Genomic DNA, 8183 nt, shown 5'->3' on the forward strand with positions numbered 1-8183 from the left:
TTCTTTCCCTCCCTTCTACTTTCTCCAAGAGCATCCATCTTTCACACCTATCCATATATTTTACATTATCTCTACCTTTGTGGCTCATTGCCCTGTCAATTTGTTCTACCCCCACTAATAATGATAAAATCCTTGGAAAATATGTGATTCATTTTCCATTATAGGCAAGTATAACCTAATGTGTTCCTTAAGATTTCTCTTTCATATTTACCTATTAATGCTTCTTTTGGATCTTGCATTTGAAAGTCATATTGTCCACTCTTGTCTTTTCATCAGGAATGCTTCAAAGGCCTCAATTATTGGAATATCCTTTTTTTTTTCCTTCTTGATGTCTTTCTGTAGAGAGCAGGACGGTAGTAAATGGAATGTTTTTCGAGTATGTGGTTCCAGCCACAAGCATCTTGCCTGCTGAGGGTTGGGAGGCTAGATTTGTTTTCACACTGAGCAAACCTGTAGTAAGTGGTGTAAGAAAGAACCTGAGAAGCCTTTCTGAACAAAGAAACCAACCTTTATTAAGAGAAGCAAAGGGGCGGTCTCAGAATGCACTTGACAGACTGGAGGCCCCCCTTCATATCTCTCAAAGCTTGGCTTCTTTCCCTAGAAGGCTTCCCAGGTTCCATCTTACACCGGAATGTTCTCAGAGAGTGTTTTCCACCACAATGTCTTTTCCTCTGAGTATTCAGAGAGCTGTTTTGACAGAAGGCAATTGCGTAGGAATGAGAATTTCCTTAGAATGATTATTTTTATCCCCGAGTATTATGTTCTTCACATCCAGAGACAGAAAGGACTTCACCAGAAAGCAAGGCTAAAGTATGTAAAGGATTCTTTGAAATATTATCTTCATCCAGTGTCTTTTCCTCTGAGTGTTCTGAGATTAGATGTGCTTCCACAGAGAGTAAACTGGTAGTAAGCAGAATGTTTCCGAGAGTTTCTCCCACAACAAATATCTTTTCCTCTGTGTGTTATATAGCTGGGTTGACTTTCTCTCCCTCCTAAAACAGAAAAATACAATTTGTCACATGTCATGGCTCTCAGAGAGGAAGAGAGGAAGAGGAATGGATCCATGGTGTACCATGAAAATGTTTAAATTTGATGAAGAATCTGAAGCTTATCATGGAGGTGGAAAGGATAAAAGAAAGTAGTTTTGGAAGTGCAGAATGATTCCTTCCACATCTGTAGACTCAGGATCGGTACTTGGACTGAAACCTCTAGTACTGAGAGAGGAGACTTTTGGCTTTTCTGCTCATTTCTCACATCTGATATCCACATGTCTGTCTTCTGTCCATCCATGAGTGGATGCCCTGTGTCTTTCTTCACTTGTGTCCTTTCCTCTCTTGGCTGAGGCCATGTCTAGTCTATATGTGACTGTCCCCCATATGTTCTTCTTGATTCTGGTCAGGCCATCATGAAGCCAACCCCAACACCCACCTAATTTTCCTCCTGCTCTCTCTTCTTTGTCCTCAGATTCGATGTGTCTTTACACCATCCCTTGCCCCCTCACTTCACCAGCATTTGACCCACATCCTGCCTCCCTTCTTCCCTTAAAGTCAGTTCTGTGGGCAATGTCACATTATGGTCAAAGTTGCTGTCCTAAGAGGTTTGCGCAATGGTGCCTTTTCACAAAGCAAACCCTGGAGTGGATAAAAAAGAGGTGGCATAATTGGAAAAGAGCATAGCAGAAGGCAAGGGAGCAACACATCCTATTACTTATCAATTTCAACTACAAATGGATAAATCTATTATATATGACAAAACAAAATGACAGCTCATGACAGTGTTCAATGAGACATAAATAAAAGATAAAATCATAATCATTACTAATCACTCCAACAGAGGCCTGCAACTCATTATATCATTCATCAATAGCTATTGATTAGGTCCCTCCTAGGTGCTGTGCACAAAGAAGGACAGGTGGCTAAATGCAATAATCAACATGTATTTCTTAAATAACTCCTGCATAACCAAGCCTGTACAAGATAATGGAGATGGAAATACTGCTCGGGACACAGCTACTCACCATGAGCAACTTTCTTCTGATGAGACAGGAAATGCATGAAAGTATAGAGAATAAAAATAAAAATAAATGAAGGCAAAATACAAGGCAGTCTGGGAGTGAGGTCACCAGCAGCGGGCATCAGGCGAGGCTCATGGAACAGGAGATGCTTGTATTGTGTCCACATGGAAGAGAGGAATTGCATGAGACATAAGGACAGAGGGCCAGTTTCAGAGTCAGGAAGGCTCAGAGTTCAAATCCTGCTTTGGACCCCACCAGCAGCAGGCCCACAGTAAAGTCTCCTAATCTCTTAGTGCCCTATACAGCTCTGAAAGGTCACAGAAACATTGAGCTGGGTTATCAGTCTTGCTGAGGAGGCCAAAAGATGAAAGAGTGCTTGACTAGAAATACTCTGATTTATGCTGGCCCAGGGTCCCATAAGTAGTAAGTACCTGAGGCTGGATTTGAACTCAGATCTTCCTAACTGCAGGCCCCATGCTCTCACCACTGAGTGACCTAGATGGGAAAATTTCGGTTCTCACTAAGCTACTGTTCAGGCGGCTACGTTGAGGAGAGGCAAATTAGGGAAAGAGCTCATTCTCAGTGCACGGAAGTTTTCCAATCACTCAGTCTCATATATTCACCACCTACCCCCAGGAAAAACTCTAGTTGTCCTACCGTTGTTAAGATCTCTTCAAATGTCTTTATGGATGGTCAATGCAAAGGGCGGGGAGCAGCACCTATAATCCCACAGAGAATGGACATTAACTTTTATGTGAACAGAAAGAGAATCTTGAAGTATCCTACTGGAAATTTTGCACTTGAGCCATGTGAAAAATTCTGAAGCTTTATACAATCCCTTTCCCTCTGGTGCCTTCAATGAAATATAAAAGGCAAGGGTAGTAATCAGAATCTCAGACAAAGCAAAAGCTGAAACAGACCTAATTTAAGGAGATAAGTAGGAAAACTCTATCTTCCCTAAAGATACCATAGACAATAATGTAATGTCAGTGCTAAACAAATATGCATCAAATGGCCAAGCATCTGACTTCTTAAAGGAAAAAAAACAGATGAGTTACAGAAATAGTCAAACTATACTAATGGATGAACACACCTTTCCCCTCTCAGAATTAGAAAAATCTATTCATAACATATATACAGAAGAAATCAAGATGACAACAAGAATATTTTAAAAGTTAGATTTGACAGATTTCTGCAGAAAACAGAATGGAAATAAAAAGAAATAAATTTTTTCTTAGCTGTACATGGTACCTTTATAAAAATGAGCAAATCTTAGGGCATTGAACCTCATAAAGAAAGGGTGAAAAAGAGAAATACTAAATGGAGACCTTTACTGAATTTTTATAGAACAAAGTCCAAGATGAATTGCCCAGTTGTGGAAACTTAGATTACAAATTAATTGGAAAATAAACAATATAATCTTAAAAATGAATGAGTCAAAGAATAAATCAGAGAACAAAGCAATAATGTCATTTAAGAGAAATATACAAATGAAGCAACATACCAAAATTTTTGACAACAACCAAATCAAGACACAGGGGAACCTTCTGTTTCTAAATGCTTATATTTATAAAACACAGAAAAAAAGAAACAAGGAACTGGGCATGAAATTTTAAAAAATAGAAAACAAAAATAGATGAAAATATGCATCAAAATGGAAATCCTGAAGTAAATGATAATATTAAGAAAATTTAAAATTTAACTAAATTTAACTAAAAATTAACTAAATTTAAAAATTAACTAATAAAAAAGTAAGTGTCGAGTTTATGAAAATATAAACAGAATAGATTTACCATTTTTTAATTTGATTAAAACAAGAAAAAAATAATGACTGGTCTCAAAAATGAAACGATACATGCACAGCCAATGAAGATGAAATTAAAGCAATATATAGGAGTCATTTGACTCAAGTAGATGACAGCAAAACTGATGCTCTTCATGAAATAGATGAATACTTACCAAAATGTAAACCTTCTATTAACAGAAGATAACATAGAAGATTCCAATAATTCTGTCCCCCAAAAAGAAACTGTTCAAGAAAAAAATGAGTTTCCTGAGAACAAAATCCAAAGCATCAGATGGATTTGCAAGTGAATCCTACCAAACATAACTATTTGAAAAAAAAACAGCTTATAATGGAGTCCTACCTAACATATTTCTCTTATGACACAAATATGATTTTCACATGTAAATAAGATGTGAAACTATACATATACTAAAACATTGTCAGTAGAGGCATGACATGATATGTTCATTTTGAAAATTAATTGGTATTTATACACAGAAAGTAAAAAAGTACTTTAAAACTTTTAAAACTAAGACTCCATTATACCCCAAGGAAGTCATCAGTAATTAAAAGATGTTTCCGTATACACCAAAACATTTTTAGCAGCACTTTTTGGAGCAGCTGTGAATTGGAAATTAAGTAGTTGCTCATCCACCATGCAATGGCTAAGCAAGGCAAGGAACATGAATGACACAGAATATCACCATGCTGTAAGAAAGGATGTGTGTGGGCACCACCCCATCAGTAGTACTGGAATCTCAGCTACTGGGCTATGGGACAGACCTGTAGGGTATTGCCTAGCTGAGATGGTCATTTTCCATCATGAGCTGAACACTTGGAGGTCCCAGGGCTCTGATTATGCCCACACCCCAGCCCAGGCAGCCCCAAGGCAGAGATGGTAGCACTGGCAGGCCCTGGGATTGGAGGAGCAGGAAGTGGGAGCAACAGCCCACCACAGATGGAGTCAGCTCACAGGGATGTCTACTGGCTGTCCTTCTTTGAGGTAGGATGAAGGATAGGATATTGTGTCAAAACCACCATCCTACCCTTGGATCAAGAGAACATATAATAATAGGCACATAGTCACCCTTGCAAACATTTAGGATTGTTTCCTACTTTGAGTGCTGTCCCCACAAACAAAGGCTGTCTTGGTTTATATAAAGAAAATGGAGCAAAGGTGATTGGAATCTGTTCATATGATGCAATTGATTTTATGTCCTTTGTCCATTAGAAAAAGTTAATTATCACAAAACTGGAGATTTCTGCATATAGATACCTGCTAGTGACTGTTTCCATGGAAGGTATGATGACAGCAGTCACCTGTACCTACAGAGCTGACTTAAGAGTTAACCTGGCTTTGGGGGTGTGGGGGGAAGAACAGGCATATATATGAGCTGTTCATACATTCAAAAGAAGTGATACAAAGGAAAGGATTTTTCAGAAGACTGATGGCTGCTATAATAAGGATGGCTCCCTATGCACGGATTTCATTGTTTTACTTTTGGTACCTTTAAAGATTGTAGGCCTCTCCCATCCTCCTACCTTGCTTCAAAGGTCTTCATCAGACAGCCCAAATGTCTTCTGAAAATGGAGACAAATTTGCTTTGTATTCCTGTGGCTGAAACAATAGTAGGGATAGTATCTTATCCACTTGGATCTAACCTCTCTTTAAATGCAGTTCAGAACTGTTCAAGATTCTTAAAAGTGCCTCCCTATGTTGAAGGCACTGAAGAATGAGTACAGACAGCATGGGATATTCAGAGGACTCTATCAGGCTCTGTCTCTCTCTATATATTTTTTAGGTTTTTTCAAGGCAAATGGATTTACGCGGCTTGCCCAAGGCCACACAGCTAGGTAATTATTCAGTGTCTGAGCTCAGATTTGAATTCAGGTACTCCTGAGTCCAGAGCCAGTGCTCTAACACTGGGCCACCTAGCCACCCCTCAGGGTCTGTCTCTTAACTACATTGTCTGTGTTTGCTCTTAAAGCAGAGTATTCACAATTTACAAGCAAAAGAATCAGTTTTAATACCTCAACTAGTCACATTTTTCTTTTTACTTGTATATACATTTTTGTTGTTTTACTTTCCTATTGACAACTGGATGGAGGGCAACAGTGTCTATACATTAAATGGAGTTTAAAATTATGGGTCCTGGTATGGGAATATTTAATATTTTTTAAGCCAAAAATTATTAGTGTTTTCTGAATTTTTTATTTGATAATTTATCATTTTCATTAAAATAATTTAAAGTTCTGAAAAACTGATGAGTTTCATTGATGCCCATTACAGGTTTTCTGTGATTTCCTCTTAACTTTATTGTAATCTCCACAGGATTTTTTTAATAATCATAGCATTAAAAAATCATAAACTGAAGCCAGACTTAATGAAAACCTATTCTGAATTTTACAATGGAGCAGGTTCATTTTGTTTTTGATTCAGATTTAATCATTTGTCCCTTTTGTAGCAAGAATGTTTATGGAAACTTTTCCTTGACCAGTTGGATAAGCTTCCTTGCAGGTACTAGAATAAAGTTCTCTGGTACTATGGGACAGTTTACATAAGTTTTCATAAAAAGACAACCTATTCTTAAAAGTCAGTTAGAATGAATGTGCGTAAACTTAGTGATCTCAAAAAACAGGCCAACCCTGACAGATTTTATTTGTAGAAGTGGGATGGATTGTAATTTCTGCTGCATGTGTACAGGTAGATTGTCAGCATACTCCTTGTCAGTATATGGATTGCATAAACAATTAGAATGATACATAAATTCATATGTTAAAGTATCACATGGGCAGCTAGGTGATGTTGTGGATAGAGCACTGGTCTTGGATTCAGGATGGAAGTTTTATTCCTGCCTCAGTCACTTGCCACTTGCTAGCTGTGTGACCCAAGGCAAGTCATTTAACCCTGATTGCCTTGTATCCAGGGCTCTTTTCATTCTTCCCCATTCATATCTGGCCACTGGACCCAGATGGATCTGGAGGAGAAAGTGAGATTGGTGACTTAGTACAGAACCCCCCCCCATATCCAAATCAAATTCATGTGCTTTGCCATGGCATCACCTCCCTGATATCATGGTCTGCTTCAAAAATGAAGGAAGAACAACATATAATGTTTCAAAATGTCCTTCCATGAGAGAAACATTTTCAGTGATGGAAGTTTAATGGTGATACTGAAAATAATTTCTAGTCATCTTCTGTTTAAAATTGAGCAATTTAAAAATGCGAGGATTCATTCTTTGTAGATGTTAGCATCATTATTATTTATTTATGCAAATTCATTTTAAAGAACATGATATGTAAAATCAGTATCATGAGATGAGTCAGGAAATTAGTGGACATCATTGTTGGCCTCTATGTTTGTTTTGAGTTAAGATAAATAACATTTCTTGTAAGGCCTTTGGAACTTGATACGGTTTGGTCAAAAATGAGATGAAATGTGTTGATTTTGGTTTGACTTCTCATCAGATAAATATTTGTTTCATTAATAAACTTGCCCTTTGACAAAACTACATGTGTGGGTTTCCCCTTCTGGGTTATAATAGCATTACTAAATATTATCAAGCAACTCCGAGCTAAGTTAAATGGGTAAAACAAATATCTTCCAGGATTTCCTGAAAGCAAACTACAAGTGTTTTACTGAAGGAAAATTTGCATTCTGTGCTGTTTAGAGAATACATTTAAAAATTTAACAATAAATAAATGTTTAAAAACAAGAAAGAACGAAATGATGGGCATGAAAAATAGAGAGAAGGAAAATATCTTTGTGAACTGATTTAAAGTGAAATAAGCAAATCCAAGAAAACTGTATGTATCCATGCCAACTACACCAATGTAAATAGAAAGGATGACTCAGCAAAAAACTTACAAGCAAAATGTTAAAAAGCAAATGGACCAGAAAAGGAAATACTGGAAAACAACATAGCCATACCTTGTCCAAGAGGTGAGAGATCCACAGAGTTTATGTCTATTCCTCCCTAAAACACAAAAAAACTATTTGTCATATGGCATGACTCTCAAGAAGGGATAGAAGTGATAGGATGGTAATGTAAGAAACAGAAAATGTCAATAAAAACAATTAAAAAGAAGCCAGTAATCTTGAGGGTAATAATAGAACAGGGAAAAGAGGAAAGAATGGGTTTTGGTCAATGATTATCAGTGGTAGATCAAAAAACTCTTCTATAAATCAGTGAATATGATAGCAAGTGTTATTTATTCCTGCCTCACATTTTCTGACTGACTTAATTTGGGCAAAGAATTTTCAACTCCAGTGGGACACTTAGCTTTCTAGTCTGTTAAAAAGTGAAAGGCAGAACAATGCATAAGATTAGGTGTTCAGTATACAGAAGCAAACAAATTAAAACAAAATCGCATTTAATAACT

General features: G+C 37.2%; 1 long non-coding RNA gene across 4 annotated transcripts in view; it reads right to left on the reverse strand.

The window, feature by feature from the left end:
* LOC141496921 (uncharacterized) overlaps positions 1 to 8183 on the reverse strand; it is a 1073688-nt gene that overhangs the window by 930843 nt on the left and 134662 nt on the right. For all 4 annotated transcript variants that reach the window (XR_012471194.1, XR_012471195.1, XR_012471196.1 and 1 more), the window contains one exon: positions 212 to 992. This is a non-coding gene — a long non-coding RNA (uncharacterized LOC141496921). The remainder of the gene's footprint in view (positions 1 to 211; positions 993 to 8183) is intronic.

This window comes from Macrotis lagotis, chromosome X (genome assembly GCF_037893015.1).
Source record: "Macrotis lagotis isolate mMagLag1 chromosome X, bilby.v1.9.chrom.fasta, whole genome shotgun sequence".
Classification (NCBI taxonomy): domain Eukaryota; kingdom Metazoa; phylum Chordata; class Mammalia; order Peramelemorphia; family Peramelidae; genus Macrotis; species Macrotis lagotis.